Source organism: Tamandua tetradactyla, chromosome 6 (genome assembly GCF_023851605.1).
Source record: "Tamandua tetradactyla isolate mTamTet1 chromosome 6, mTamTet1.pri, whole genome shotgun sequence".
Classification (NCBI taxonomy): domain Eukaryota; kingdom Metazoa; phylum Chordata; class Mammalia; order Pilosa; family Myrmecophagidae; genus Tamandua; species Tamandua tetradactyla.
Window position 1 is genome coordinate 15,455,841 of NC_135332.1, and position 13,911 is coordinate 15,469,751.

At 49.0% G+C, this 13,911-nt stretch overlaps 3 non-coding genes across 3 annotated transcripts; 1 reads left to right on the plus strand and 2 right to left on the minus strand.

The window, feature by feature from the left end:
• Window positions 1–4,824: 4,824 nt before the first annotated feature.
• TRNAR-CCU (transfer RNA arginine (anticodon CCU)) lies at window positions 4,825–4,897 on the plus strand. The gene has a single exon. It is a non-coding gene; the product is annotated as a tRNA-Arg (tRNA).
• A 405-nt stretch (window positions 4,898–5,302) lies between these two features.
• Window positions 5,303–5,375, minus strand: TRNAR-CCU (transfer RNA arginine (anticodon CCU)). The gene has a single exon. It is a non-coding gene; the product is annotated as a tRNA-Arg (tRNA).
• Window positions 5,376–5,807: 432 nt separating this feature from the next.
• TRNAR-UCG (transfer RNA arginine (anticodon UCG)) lies at window positions 5,808–5,880 on the minus strand. Its single transcript has one exon. It is a non-coding gene; the product is annotated as a tRNA-Arg (tRNA).
• Window positions 5,881–13,911: the final 8,031 nt, after the last annotated feature.

Below are 13,911 nucleotides of genomic sequence, written 5' to 3' on the forward strand. Positions count from 1 at the left end.
GGAACAATGGGAATAAAAGAGAAAGAAAGAGGTTCAGCTGGGATAGGCAACAAAGAAGCCAGTAATATAAAGGGTGGATTTGTGCAGGGGTATTTGTGGGAGGTAAGCCTGGAATGGTAGATAGAGGCTCAGTGTGGAGAGTCTCAAATTCAAGTTTAAGGCATTTAGCTGTTAAGAAATGTAACTAAGAGGGAGCTCCTGAAGATTGTGAGGGGGGAAGCAACACCCCACTCGCAATCTTCAAGGTGTTCAGTGCTGTATAAAGTTCTGGGAGTCACGAAAATAATGAGTTAGAACTGGGAGGACATTTTTGCAATAGTATGGTGTTCTAGTTTGCAAGCTGCCAGAATGCGATATACCTGAAACGAACGGCTTTTAAGGAAGTTTACAGTTCTAAGGCCATGAAAATGTCCAAATTAAAGCAAATAATGTCCAATCTAAGGCATCCAGGGAAAGATCCCTTGGTTCAAGGCCTATGACATTCACGGTTTCTCTCTCAGCTGGAAAGGCACATGACGACTTCTGCTAGTTTTCTCTCCAGGAATCTTCAACGGACTCTCGGTTTTGGTGGATCTCTCGGCTCTAAAGCTTTTTCCAAAATGGTTTCTTCTTAAAGGGCTCCAGTAAGCAACCCCACCTTGAATGGGTGGAGACACATCTCCATGGAAATCATCTAATCAAAAGGTACCACCCACAGCTGGTGGGTCACATCTCCATGGAAACAATCAGAAAGGTCCCACCCAGCAATATTGAATGAGGATTAAAGGGCATGGCTTTTCTGGAGTACATAATAGCTTCAAATTGGCACATATGGGTATGAGGAAGAGCACCCAGATGTGCATAACACTTGTAGATTACTCCTCTAAAATAAATTAATTTCTTACCTTGTTCTACATTGTTTTCATGTAGTTCACTCAGTTGCCAGGTATGTTGTGATCAGCTAGATTAAAGGCAGTGGTCCATACACTAGGTGAGCAGGAACCCCTTCAATTCACAGAAGAGCACTTGTAAATGACTTTTACAAAATACAAAAATGTGGAAGATATGGTCCCTGTCTTCAAGGAACTTCGAGCCCAGCTAGGAGCTGAGGCTGTATGCAAGGAAATGCAATATTCATAAGTTCATTAATGCAACAAATATTTATTGAAGGCCAGACATCAGGTGAGGTGGTAGGGAATCAGCAGTGAAAAAAACAAAGTCCTTTCTCTCCGGGGAGTTTCATTGTAGTTTCAGGAGGAGAATGATAGACCAGGTGATGATAAAAACTGAGAAGAAAAATTAATTTCTTGTGATAGTATTCTAGTTTGCTAGCTGCCAGAATACAATATACAAGAATCGGAATGGCTTTTAAAAAGGGGAATTCATTAAGTTGCAAGTTTACAGTTCTAAGCTGTGAAAATGTCCCAATTAAAGCAAGGCTATAGAAATGACCAAATTAAGGCACCAATAAGAGGTTATCTTCACTCAAGAAAGGTTGACGAAGTTCAGGGTTTCTCTCTCTGGAACTGGAAAGGCGCGCAGCAAACATGGCAACTGTGCTAGCTTTCTCTCCAGTCTTTTTGTTTCAGGAAGTTCCCCTAAGGGTGTTTTCGTTCTTCATCTCCAAAGGTCTCTGGCTGTGTGGGCTCTCCTGGGTCTCCTGGCTCTCAAGCTTTCTCCAAAATCGGTCCTCTTTTAAAGGATTCCAGTAAACTAATTGTGCTGGTTTGAATTTGTGGACCCAGAAAAGCTATGTCCTTTACTCATCATTCAGTATTGCTGGGTGGGAGTTTTTTAATTATACATGGAGATGTGACCTACCCAATTGTGGGTGGTAACTTTTGATTAGATGATTTCCATAGAGGTGTGTCTCCACCCATTCAAGGTGGAGTTGCTTACTGGGGGTAAGCTTACTGAAGGTAAGACCTTCAAGAGGGAACCATTTTGGAAAGAGCTACAAAGCCTGTGCAGCCAGAGACATTTGGAGATAAAGAAGCAAAACACCTCTGGGGAAGCTTCATGAAACAAGAAACTGGGAGAGAAAGCTAGTAGATGCTGCCATGTTCACCATGTGCCTTTCCAGTTGAGAGGGAAACCCTGAATGTCACTGGCCTTCTCGAACCAAGGAATCTTTCCCTGGATGCCTTAGATTGGACATTTCTATAGCCTTGCTTTAATTGGGACATTTTCACAGCCTTAGAACTATGGACTTGCAACTTAATCAATTCCCCCTTTTAAAAGCTGTTCTGTTTCTGGTATATGCATTCTGGAAGCTTGCAAACTAGAACACTAATCAAGACCCACCTGGAATAGGTGGAGTCACATCTCCCTCTAATCAAAGGTTAATACCCACAATTGGGTGAGTCACATCTCTGGATATAATCTAACCAAGCTTCCGATCTACAGTATTGAATAGGTATTAAAAGAAACTGCTGCCTCCACCAGATGGATCAGGATTAAAACATGGCTTTTCAAGGGTACATAATCCTTTCAAATCAGCACAGATGGTAAAACGGCCTAAAATGCTGCAATATAAGAAAGGTCTAAACATGTGGATAGGAAAGGAGTGACCTTTTGCAGCTGGAAGTGAGAGAAGATGTTCTCCAGCAGGTGGTATTTCAGAATGCCCCAGAAGGGGAGGTGGTGGGCAGGCTGGCAAGGTACTAGGGTCACTTGGAGGTGGCAGGGTCAGCCTAAGGCAGGGCTGGACATGTGTGGGCACCTCCAGGGCCCTGCCTCTGGCTCAGACAGGGCACTATAGTGACTGCCACAACGGGCTCTGAAGCCAGACCACCCTGAGTCCACACCTGGCCAGCCTCCTCCCCTGAACATTGGACAAGGTACCTAATCTCTCTGAATTTTAGTTTCCCCAACTGTAAACTGGGAATGATGTTTGCTCCTACCTCATTTGTTATTGTGGGATTTGAGTGAATAAACAAGTGGTTAATTGTACAGAACAAGTCCTCAGAGAATGTTCACCATGATTTAAAGCCCAGGTTGCCTGGCACTGAGGATGAGGAGCTGAGGAAGATGAGTCTGCCATATTGAAAGTGGGCAGGATATGGAAAGACCTAAAACATGACAGCCAAGATGTTTAGACTTAACCCCACAGAGGATGTGAGAGAAAGCTGAATCGGAGATTAATCTGAGGAAAGACGGTGAGGACAGGGCACAGGTTGGCAGTCAGGGCCCTCCGGGGAACTAGGGCAGTAGCTGGGATGCAGAGGAAACGTTAGATGCAAGAGGGGTTACAGGGGCAGAAGATGAGTCCAGGGGTATGGGAATAGGTGGGTGACCCGGGGTGATGCTGTGCATGTGTAGGGGCAGGCTGGGGACAATGGTGAGCTAATGGGTCTGGCTTTGCCTGCAAGGAGCTGACTTTGTGGGGCCTAAGGAGGCATGTCCAGGTAGCTCCGACAGGGAATGGAGCCCTGGGGCTTGGGAGTGAGATGGAGCTGGGAGATCCAGGACAGAAGAGGACAAGTGGAATGGGTAAGAGCAGTTGAGGAATGAGACAAGACAGAATCTGTGGTGGTGGTGGTGGCGGTGGCGGTGGTGAGGATGTGGTGGGAGTGTTAAGAAGGGTGTGAGATAGGGGGCGGGGGTTCTGCACATTTTGGTGGTTGCCCCTGGAGCACAGTGCTGGACCCAAGAGGTTCTCAGAAAATAGACATCTGTGCTACAGATTCGCCCATGTTTGTTATTTTGCCCCCAGCTGTATGTATCGAGCAAAAGAAGCCAGGCCCTACAGGAGTACGAGTCCATTCTGGGGTGCTGTGGAGTATTCTCTACACTGATCCAAGTGGCTGGTACACAAGTACACACATGTGTAAAAACTCATCTGTGTGCTCAAGATCTGCACACTTCACTGCATGTATGTTACACCCAACAACCAAAGAAATTACTTAAGTCACTAACAGGTGGGTACCCTCCAGGTGGAGGCTGGAGCTGAGTGGGTTACATTCTTTGTTCCTGCTGGCAATAAAGGGAATAAGGAGAGTGCTTTCTGCAGGCCCTGCATTTGAAGAGAAACAAAAGAGAAGGGTCCAGTGCCCTGCGGTGGGGGCATGGGGGGGGGGGGCAGAGACCAAGTCTTGAAGCAGGTAGGGGAGGAAAAGGCTGCCCTTGGCTGAAGCTTCTGCAATTCATCCTTCAGATGGCATGGCTTTGAATCTTGGATCTTAAATATATATAACTTGTAAGAATCTTTGTTTACTTTTTGTAGTTGTTGTTGGTTTTACTTTTTTTGTGTATTTTCTAAGGACAAACATTCGGATAGAATATCTATTTGGCTAACATTCTTTCTATATATACTTTCTCAGTCCATCGTGGCTGGAAGGTTCTGGTCCTCCTTGTACATTTCCTCAAGATGGTGAAGATTTCGAGTTTTTATGTTTCAGTATTTGTTACTTTTTTGTTCATGATTCATACTTGTTTGTTCTCGATTACTTCTTATGCTATTTTTCCTGTATTTTCTGTCCACTTCTTTAAAAGGTGAGAAAACGTCTCAGGGTAATAGGAAGGCTGTTGCCCCAAACCTCAGTCTTCACACGTGGTCCTCGGAGCCGGCCGCCCCGGCTGCACCCGACTTCCCTCTGCCTGTGGCTGGAGGTTGCGTCCGGCTAAGCCTCGGTGAGGTCATCCCGCGCTCACGAGTGTCTTCTCGCCTCCCCATTTACTGTGGGCGCCGGAAGGGCAGGACCCGTCCGCACGCGTGGCCCAGAGCCCGCAGCCCGCGCCAACGCAGTAATGACCCGGCGCCCCCTTAAACCCGGCTCGGAGAGGGGGAGGCTGCGCCGCCGACGCGCCTATAAGTGATGGAGACGCAACTACATCGTGCCGCAGGCCCCAGTGGCCTAATGGATAAGGCACTGGCCTCCTAAGCCAGGGATTGTGGGTTCGAGTCCCACCTGGGGTAAGAACACGAGCATTTTTTCGTCCTCCACCGCCAAGCTTCAGTGGCTAAACCGCGACTGTGGGATGGGTTGTTTCCCCGCTGGTCGCCTCTCGTAGGCGGCGATGGGTCTCCCCCACCTCGACATCAGTGACACTCGATAACGCTGTATGCGCGGGGCCCAGGTCCCGGAGATCGAGGTGAATCCGGAGAGTGTCTGCACCTGGCGCGGAGTCGAAAACTCCCCGTCTTTTCCAGGCTGGGGAGGAGCAGGACTTACCCTTTAGATTTAAGGATGCAGAACGTTCCAGAATATCCCAGTACTGCGGCCCCTTGGTGGGGGAAGCCCGGCGGAGGCAAAAAGAAGATACACCGTAGATGGCCGAGAGGGGATTTCATAAACCCTCGCACTTTATACTGATCGGAAGTCACCCCAGGTGGGACTCGAACCCACAATCCCTGGCTTAGGAGGCCAGTGCCTTATCCATTAGGCCACTGGGGCGCCATAAGTGGCCCTGCTCACGTGGTTTGGGATAGCGCGCGCGCATCCGGCCGGACTGACACCAAGGCAGAGAACGTCGGGCCGCGCGTCCACCGGGCTACGCGAAAAGCGGGCGCTCAGGGCTAGGGGACTGGCGGGTTACCGCACCGACAAATAGTCGCCCGGTCGGCCACACATGGAGCTCGTTGCTCGGCGCCAGCGCCCGAGGAGAATGCTGCCAAGCTGCCGGTTGAGCAAAACTGAGGCGCGCAAACACACACATACACACACACATATATACCAAAAAAAAAAACCCAAAAAAACTGGGGCGCGCAAAAACACACAAGTAAATACATAACTGGGGCGTGCAAGTGGAACGAATCCCCAGACGAAAGAAAGCAGGGGAGCGGCAGAGCGTCACGCGAGAGCCGGGCCAACCCGCCCAAAATAATCCGACCACGAAGGGACTCGAACCCTCAATCTTCTGATCCGAAGTCAGACGCCTTATCCGTTAGGCCACGCGGTCGCGATGCGCCATCACCTGGAAGCCCACTCCTCGGAGGTGGCGGCGGGCGACTGGGGCTGAGGAGGGGTGAGGAGGGGTGAGGAGGAACGAACGGTGCACTCTCGGCTGCACGGCGCGCCGCCGGCGGGAGCGGGGGCGCCTGCCCTGAGGCCGCATCGACACTTAGGGGTCGGTCCATCTTTGCCAACTTCAACAAGTGCGCGCTGACCCCGGGCGGAAGCCGCGTGGTGTCATGAATAAGGCGCCTGACCGGATTAGGATATTGACGGTTTCGGTCTCTTCGTGATCGAAATCTGTTATCCCGTAGAGACCGGAACACAATGGAGCTGCTACAGCATTTCAGGTCCTTCCCTTGTTTTAGTCGCGGCACTCCAAACATCTGCTCCCGGCCCCCGGAACTGCAGGGTCAGGCCTAGTGTGGGGTCTTTTCACTTGGCCCACTCTGGACGCCTGCCCATCGAGACAGTGCTGTGACGTCATGACGGGCCCCGCCAGTGCACCGTTCAAGAGGCTTCTGATCGGCCACTATCTTCTCGCATTTCCAATGGCCTAATGGATAATACAATGGCTTTCTAAACCAGGGATTATGGGTTCGAGTCCCACCTGGGGTGAGGAACCCCAACCCCTGAGGAGGGATCATGTTGTACCATATGCATAATGGAGAGGAAAAATCCCTGAGGGCGTGTTCTTATTTTCCCCTTGGGTAATAGCTATAGCTACGTTTTGTGGATGTCGCGCAGGTGTGACCTCAAGCGGGCACTTTTCGTGAGGACCCCTCTGACCTGGCGCCACCAAGGCTAAACACGTCCCTCAGCGTGAAGGTGATTCATTGCAAGGAACTGGAAGAAATTTTCCAAACCGGTTCAAAATGGGGGATGTGGGTAAGGGTTTTTAATAGGTAAAGGAAAGGGGGTAGAGGTCAAAACTAAGGAATATGTTAGGCAGAAACCCTTCCCCTATCCATGATTTCCAGGAAACCCACCGAGCCCACTCCAGCCCACGCAACAGCCGCGTGACCCCCTTGCCCTCCGCAGTCACAGCCCTGCTGGACTCAGGCGGGAGGCCTACAATGTAACCAGCCCCAGTGAAGAGCTACCAACTCCCCGCTTCGCTCCCGCTTCTGAAACCGACCAAGAAAAACTCCAGCTAGCGAAGAAGACCCACCACCTCCCTGCCCCCGCCGACCCTCCGCGGTAACCTGCGCCGCTTCCCGCGCCCCGGCTGCCGCCACGTGGGGCTTCAGCCCGCCGCGCAGAGCCTCGCAATAAAACCCCGTGGTCTCGCTCGAGTTTTTGTCTCTTCCCTGTCAAAAAGAAAGAAAGAAAGAAAGAAAAGCAATCATTTTGGTGCTGAAACCGGGACTCTGTCTCTCTGCTGTCCAAGACGACATTCTGGAAAGCCTAGCGCTGGGGGGCTGGGGGAGAGCTGCCTCTGCCGGACCCCGGGAGTGGGTGCGAGGGTGGGACGCCCCCTCCTCCCCGCCACATGCTCGCGAAGCTTAGGCACTCTCTAGGGGGGTGCCCTGTCCGTTGTTCCTAAATCTGAGAGCGAGATTTTCCCCTCGCCCTGCCCCCCCTCACCCTGCCCCCCTCACCCCACTCATGGGCACCGGGCGGGCCCCACCTCCCCGGGACACCCCTCTGCGCTGCTTACTCCACAATCTCAAAAGTTTTTGGTCTCAATGCCAAGTTTAAGAGCTAAGAGATTAATTTTCTATTGCAATTCCGCTTGGCCACAATAAAAATGATCAATGTGGCCAGAGAGCGGAACCCTTGACCCACAAATTCTTCTAGACCTTGACCAGGACTGTCGGGGTGTCCGCAGGTGGAGTGGAGTCCCAGGGATCCAGGCCTTCTTTGGCTTGCACAGGCGCCCCTCTCTCTGCCAAACTTGTTCCACTTGTCAAATTCTTCTCCATTCTCCTCTCCGGAAACAACCTATCTCCGAACCTAGTGCTCCTTCTCCTCCTCCTCCCCCGCCCCCTTCCTTTGATCCCCGCCCCCCCCCCAGGACCTTCTCCATAACTTCCCTTCCCCTCCCCATAGGCAGCCCCTTCTGGGAGAGCTGCAGCTGCTGCCCAGGGCCAGCCAGCCAATTACCCTCCCCATCTGCTCCCCACCCAGCTCAGACTCCACCCCAGAGCCTCAAACCCACACACACACACATCCCCTCCTAGCCAAGCCGAAACGCTGCTGAACCACAAGCAGTAGACACCCCCGTCATCTTCGAGCTCCACCCCCAAAGTCACCCTCCCTTCCCTTCCGGCCCGGAGGACGAGGCCAACCCACCACTGTCCGGGCCAGCAGGGCCCCTCCGGGCCGTGTTCCCCTTTCCCTTCCTGACCTTTCTCAAGTTGAACAGTGTCTGGGTTCATACTCTACTGAACCCACCTGACTTATTAAGGAATTCAGTACCTAACTACGTCCTGTGACCTCTCCTGGGAGATTTCTGTGTCATCCTCTGTCCCTGCCTCGCTCCTGATGAGAAGGAACGAGTGAGGCTGGCAGCCCAGCGCGCAGGTGCCTGGCATGGGCAGTGCCCCCAGACGAGCCCAGTTGCGGTCATCAGGCTGGGGCATTTGGCCGAGGGTCTCACAACCTTATGACAACTTGCCTCCCTGCAGGACTGCAGGCGACTGCACACAGAGCAGTTAATTATGAAAAATTAAAAGAAATTTCCCGAAAAGGTGATGAAAATCTGGCAGCCTTTCTAGCTAGGCTCAGAGGCTATACTAATCTCAGCCCAAACTCCCCTGAAGGCACTTTACTCCTCCATAGGCATTTTATTTCCCAATCAGCCCCTGGCATTCCTCGGAAACTCCAAAAGTCAGAAGCAGGACCCCAAGTCTGCCCAAAGCGACCTAGTTAATCTAGCCTTTAAAGTCTTTAACAAGAGAGCTAGAAAAAGCCCAGCAGGAAAAACTTAAGGAGGAAGACAAAGCTAAATCCAGCACCCAGGTTTACAAACTCCTTGCCAGTACACTGAGAGAAACCGGAGGCTCCCCTAAACCAAAACGGAAAAGCCCGGAGTGGCTTGTTTTAAATGCTGACAACCCAGGCACTGGACCAGACCCCACCCCAATCCCCGCCCCACCCCCCACCCCCACCCCCCCGGGCTGTGCCGCTCTGCAAGCAGGAGGGTCCCTGGAAGTCCAACTGCCCCTGGCCCTCAAGTCAAGGAACACCGGTTACCTACTGGAACAACACCCTCAGCTTTGACCTCCCAGAACCCCTGGCACTGGCTGCCGAGACCTGAAGCTGCCGGGGAAAGGCACAAGGCCCCGCAGCCATCACTCATGGGGAACCTCGGGTAACTCTGAGTAGCAAGTAAACCAATGGCATCTCCATTGTTCCCTTTCATTCCCAGTCATCAGGAAAGGTAGAGCAAGCCAACTCCATCCTCAAAACACATTGAACTAAACTCAGCATAGAAACAAAAGAAACTTGGGCCACTCTACTTCCACCAGCTCTTGCTGCATGCACACGCAACACCCGGCCAGCTCCCTCCTTCCTTAGCCCCTATGAATTTACATATGGGAGACCCTTAGGCCTAGGAAATTTCCCTCATGACCTTTCTCTCTTAGGAGATTATGTTCAAACCCTTAGGCTTATCCAACACCTCCTTAGACAACATGCAAAGTTCTTCCCATGCCTATGGCCGCGCCTCCACTACCACCACCTCTTAAGCCTGGAGACTGGGTTCTACTTAAAAGACCACCAAACTGGCAACTATTAGAACCCCGATGGTAGGCCCCTGTCAAGTTCTTCTTACTACCCCCACGGCAGCCAAGCTGTGTGGACTGGCTGCTGGTTCCACACTTCCAAACTGAGGAAAGCCCATCTGGCAGCAAAGACTCTGCTGTGGGAGCACCCAGGTGGCCCCACTGTAACGAAAGCTGTCACGAATTCCAGAGGAAAGGGAACCAAGCACGTTAGGGATGTGAGCACGGCCCCCCCCCGCCCCCCCAGGTCATGTGGCTGATACTGATGCTGGCTGCTCCAACGGCCCTTTCTTCCCATATACCCTGTTATCCCCCTGTGCTGGGTGACCATCCAGATACTCAGAAACACCAGTAACTCCCTTATATACTCATGAACCCTCCTAATCCCATGCCACTCTCCTCCCCAAGATGCTTAATAACTCTTGATACCTTCTACTCCTTAATCCTTAACCTCATCACTTAAGCCTCTCCCAAACGGCGTACAAAAAAGACCTCCTAATCTTTCCATGGAAAGCATACCTACAAGGAGACCTAATAAATAGATTATACCTGGGAGCAAGTTACTGAAGGGCTGGCAGTTACAATCCTGCAGGATTAAGGTGGGGTGGTTGCTTAAAATTTAAACCCTACCAATGAAGAGCTACCAACTCTCCCCTTAGCCTCCACTTTTAAACCAACCAGTAAAAACCTGTCCATTTCACGCACCTAAGCCAGAGAATGAAAACCCACCACGGCCCCTTCCCTACTTTCCACCAACCATCCTGTATAACCTGGGCCCTTTTCCCTGCTTGGGGCTGTTGACATCTTAGGCTTCAGCCTACCTGCTTGGACATGTAATGAAACTCCTCTGATCAAGTTTGAGTTTTTGTCTCTTCCCAGTCAAAAAAAACCCTACCAATATCCATGATTTTTGTCAGGTCAGCAGTGATGCTGTATCCTCGTGAGGAGGGCACGGGCAAATGTCTCGTCTGGAGTTGTCTCAAGCACATTTGTTGTTCCAGCATCAGAGATTAGCTTTAGATATTGATGCACAAGCTCTAACACACAGGGTCTTCATGATGCTTTTCTTAGCTGATCCTCTGGAACGTCACACTTGTGTTTTGGGGAGGAAATCACTTATTCACCGGGTCACCGGTTATTCTTTGATGCTATTCTGTTACCTTATTTCTGTGAGCAGAACTGAGAAGCTCTGGTTAGTGTCCTGGGACCTAAGTTCAAAGAGTAAATTGCTAAGCTCAGCTAGAGCAAGCATATTTTCCAGCTATCACCGGCAATCTATTTGCCTTTTCTTCCTGATGAAGCCGACTACACTTTCAAAGCGTAATCGATGGGAAGGCAGATGGGGCCCCGTTTCCTGCCCCTCTCAGAGTTGGTACCCTGGACAGCTCAACATCCAAACGCTTCCCTCAGGCAACTGCTCTGGAAGCTGTACACCACGTGCAAATGAAACAGCATATTATGAGTCCATTATTATAATGTTAGAAAGCAGGCGAAATTAATCCCTTAGCAGTTAGGACGTTGTTCCCTGTGGGTGGGTGAAGCCACGGAAGAGTCTTCCTGGGAGCTGCCAATGTTCTGTGTTTGATCTGCACAGATGTGTTCCCTTTGTGAAAATTCAGAGAGCTATACTTCTAAGGTTTGTGCAGTTTCCTGGATACATGTATACAGCAAGGGACTTTTTTTCCCCTTAAACGTGAAGCTCCTAGCTTCTGGGTGGCTAAGGATGAGGGCTTCCTGCATTGAATGCTTCAGGTCATATGCAACAGTTTGGGGAATCTACGCCCATTTGATAAACTCATGAAAGCCCTTGACTCAGAAGAGTTTCAAGACCACTGGCTCCTTGCATCTTTGAAAAAGAAATAAACAAAACAAGCAAACCAAAAGAGTGGAATCTTCCTTTCCTCTCTCCAGAGTTGCCTGGATTCTTGCTGTTCTCTTTACCTAAAACTAGTCCCCAGGCTTCATGGATGCCACTTTTACTCTATCTCTGGCTTCTGAGTCCTGCCCCTGGCCGCTGCAGCATTTCCCTAGCCTGGAGTCCTAGAGCCACTGCTTCTTTTTGGGGCTGCAGGCTGCAGTTCTTCCACAAACCATCCTCCAGTCCCTTCTCCCTGGAGCTTTACACTCTTCTGGAAGAGGACAGCAGAGAAGTAAACTAAAATGTAAGATCATTTTGAAGTAAAGATGTTGATGGGGAACTAGAAGTTGAGTTGTCAGAGAAGACCACTCTGAGGAGGGGACATATTTTCCAGCCCTGAATTGTGGAAAGGAGCTGATTACATCAAAAACCATGTGAAAAAGATGCTTCTGAGCAGGGACCAGCAGAAGGGTCATGGATGATCTGCAGCCTGCAGAGGACTTCTTTAGTGGCTCAGGTTATATACTATCTACGTTCCAGGGTGGTTACGGGGAGTAAGTGAGTTACTATTTATGTGAAGTGCTTGGAACAATGCCTGGAACAAGATGTGTTCTCACCAAGGGTAATGACCATCATTTACTGATAGACTATCTTGCCCCATTATTCAAGATTAAGGTGTGATCGATACTCTTTTAACTAGAAGTGGGCCCCAGAAGGCTCACACTGCATCTTATACTTCTTCTCATTCATGCATAACAGAATTCATATTAAACTCCTTCTAGATGATGGGCAGAAGGCCAGACCCTGGGGAGTATAAATATGAGCCAGGTATGGAGCCTGCCCGCAAGAAAGAAGCTTCTAGAATCATGTAGTTCTTTCCAATCTTCTAGGAGGAGCAGGAATAGCAAATGCCTGATGGAGTGAGTGGGTGGGAGGTGCTGTTAGCAATTTGCTATGGCTCTTGGGGAGGAGTGCAGGGTACCAAGAGAGAACCTGAGAGCTTCCTGGGCTGGGGTAAGGCGATGGCATTTGATCTTGTAGGCGGTGGAAAGCCAAAGGAGGGTTTTAAGCAAAGTGAAATGCGTTTTGAAAAGATCCCCTTAGCAGTGAAGAATGGATTGAAGGTGAGTGAGAATAGAGGCAGGGAGTCCATTTAGGGAGCCTGTAATAGTTCAGGCAGGAAATTACTGAGGATTGCATCGAGGCAATAGCAGTGATGCTGGAGAGGAGGAAAGTAAAACAGGAGATATTTAGAAAGTGGAACCTTCCAGACCAGGATTCCGGAAGAACAGTGCCACACCCTGAGTCAGATGGGAAGGGGAAGGAGCTTTGGGCCATTAATCATTAGGTAATAATTGCCCTGGGATCAACCAATGTGGACCATAGTTCCTTCGTTTTTTTTTTTAATTTGAAGTTTTCATTATAGTCTAATATACATCAATTTTCCATGGTTATTTTGTTTGTAAAGAGTTTAGTATGTATGCTATTCATTAGCCTTTTTATTCCAATCTGCTATAGTCTCACTTGTTTTGCATATTTAATATGTCAAAGACAGAAAGGTGTTTTGTTTCTAGAAATTTAACATTGGAGAAATTAAATGTTTTTCGGCTTTATATATATATATATATATATATATATATATATATATATTTTGACTTTATATATTTTTATGCTATTTTTTTCAGTACATAAAGTTTCCAGTCATTACTTCTTTAATATGAATGGTTCCTTTAATTATTTAAGAATTACATTTGACCCATTTCATGTTTATCTTGAGTTCTACTTTGCCAGTGATATCATAAGCCCATATCTTTGCCCATACTTTAAAAACTATGAAAATTTTCAAACATAAACAGAGAGTAGTAAATAAACCCGCTTATAGACATCACCTAGATTCATTATCAAGATTTTGCCACACTTGCTCCATCAACTCCTTTTTTCTTTCTTCTGAAGTATTTTAAAGCAAATCTCAGATATCACATCATTTCATACCTATATATATATATGTAAGTATTCCTATCAATAATATAGACATTTCCTTTCAAAACCATAATGCCGGGCCATGGTGGCTCAGCAGGCAAGAATGCTCGCCTGCCATGTCAGAGGACCTGGATTCAATTCCCGGTGCCTGCCCATGTATAAAAAAAAAAAAAAAGATGCCCCGGTGTTGCCTCTGTGACCTAAAACCTAATTGGACTGATATCAGGGGATACATAAGGACAAGCCCACATAGAGCACCCCAGAGTGCAGTCAACACTGAAGGGACCACATTCAGAGAAAAAAAAAAAAGCCATATGCCAATACATCTCACAAAACAGACAATAGTTATTTGGTATACTTTAATCTGGTCCATATTCAAATACCCCAGTTGTCTCCAAGATAATCATTTTACAGTTGATTGGTGCAAATCGGGATCCAATAAAATCCATACACAGCATTTGGATTTTGAGTC